At 41.3% G+C, this 2123-nt stretch overlaps 1 pseudogene; it reads left to right on the top strand.

Moving 5' to 3' along the window:
• Window positions 1–1635: 1635 nt before the first annotated feature.
• LOC100688237 lies at window positions 1636–2018 on the top strand (annotated as a pseudogene).
• The last annotated feature ends 105 nt before the right edge of the window (window positions 2019–2123 follow it).

The raw sequence follows: 2123 nt of genomic DNA, 5'->3' as shown, positions 1-2123 counted from the left end.
GCATCTGCCTTTGACTCAGATCGTGATTCTAGAGTCCTGGGATGGAGTCCAACATCGGGCTCCCTACAGGGAGCCTGCTCTTCTGCCTTTGTCTCTGCCTCTCTCTCTCTGTGTCTCTCATGAATAAATAAATAAAATCTTTTTTTTAAGACCTTATTTATGAGAGAGAGAGAGAGAGAATGAGGAGGCATGCTCATGAGTTAGGGAGAGGGACAGAAGAAGAAGCAGACTCCCTGCTGAGCAGGGCGCCTGATGCAGGCTCCATCCCAGGACCTGAGCCAAAGGCAGATGCTTAATGACTGAGCCACCCAAGTGCCCTTGGAATTCATCAAAACTTTTAAAACTCCTGCACTTTGGAGACAATGCTAAGAAAATGAAAACACAGGAAGCTTGGAGAAAATATTTGTAAAACATGTACCTAATGCAAAATTTTTATCCAGAATGTATGAAGAGCCCCTCCAGCCCAATATTAAGAAGATAATCAACCCAATTCAGATGGGCAACAGACCCAAACTGATGCTTCCCTAAAGAAAACATACGTAAGGGCAGCAAGCATGTGAGAAGACTCAGCATCATGAGTCAGCAGGGAGATGCCAATCAGAACTGCAGTGAGACACCTTCACATTTATTAGAACTCTTGCCCTGTGACAAAAGAACACACACAGTCCTTTAGTCTGTATAGAACATTCACCAAGAAAAACTATATTATGGACAAGAGAACAAGTCTCAATGTATTCAAAATCATCCAATGTGTGTTCTCTGACCATACTGAAACTATAGTAAACATTGATAGCAGAAATATATCTGGAAAAGATCCAAATATCTGAAAATTAAATAATGGATTCCTACATAACCAATAAATCAAGGAAGAAATCACGAGGGAAATTAGAATGGAAAAATATGTCTAGCTGAATGAAAATAAAAACATAGGCTTATCAAAATTTGCAGGATCTTAGTGGAACCTTGATAAAAATGTTAAAATCTTGTTTCCTACTTCAAAAACCCTATGGACCTGTATCTTTCACCATTCTCTCAGTTGCTGGGGAGGGGGAGAAACTTAAATTTAATATTCATGGCTCCTCCCCCTCCTCATTCCATGTCTGTCACCTGATGGCTCCCACCTGGCATGTGGCTGATCCCATTTACTACTGGTTGGTCACTGGTTTGCCATGTAGCAGCCAGGTGGTCTTTTCTAAAAAGTAAATTGGACTGTGTTACTTTCCCTATCTAATCTCTCCAATGGCTTCTCATCTCACTTCAAATAAGGCAGAAGGCTTGCTCACAGCCTACTCAGTCCCACAGGACGTGGCCGATGACCTCTCTGGCTTCCTCTCTAATTGTCCTCCCCCCACTCACTCTGCTCCATGCCACATTTCCACCCCAGGGCTTTTGCATTTGCCATCGCCTCTTCCAGGAATACTCTTTCCTCAGATATTTGCCTGGCCTGCTTTCTCCTAGCATTCAGATATTTCTCAGACATCTTTTAGGGGAAGAATACCCTAAAATAGCAACATGTATTGACTAGTCAGTCATCTGTTGCTGAGTAATTAATTACCCCCCAAAACTCAGGATTTAAAACTACAATAGAGTTGCGAGCAAGCGAGCAGAAGGCAGTTCAGCAGCAAGAGTGGAGCAATGCCTAAATCAAAGGACCTTGTTTCTTCAAGCTCTTCTGGCAGCGATTCTGACGGTGAGGTTGACAAAAAAGTTAAAGAGGAAAAAGCAAGTTACTCTAGAAAAACCTGTGAAGAAGCAAAAGACTGGCGAAACTTCAAGAGCCCTGTCATCCTCTAAGCAGAGCAGCAGCAGCAGAGATGTAACATGTTTCAGATTGGGAAAATGAGTTATATCAGTGTTCAGGACTTTAAAGAGAAAGTCTTAATTGATATTAGAGAATATTGGATGGATCCAGAAGGCGAAATTAAACCTGGAAGGAAAGGTATTTCTTTAAATCCTGAGTAATAACCCAGCTGAAGGGACAGATTTCTGACATAGATGATGCAGTAAGAAAGCTGTAAAATCAGAGCCACATAAAACCTGTACTGTTCTAGTTGTTTAAATCTGTCTTTTTACATTGGCTTTTGTTTTCTAAACATTGTTTTCCAAGCTATTGTATATTTGGA

The sequence above is a fragment of the Canis lupus genome, chromosome 9 (assembly GCF_011100685.1).
Source record: "Canis lupus familiaris isolate Mischka breed German Shepherd chromosome 9, alternate assembly UU_Cfam_GSD_1.0, whole genome shotgun sequence".
Lineage (NCBI taxonomy): Eukaryota > Metazoa > Chordata > Mammalia > Carnivora > Canidae > Canis > Canis lupus.
This window is presented reverse-complemented; position numbering and strand designations above follow the sequence as displayed.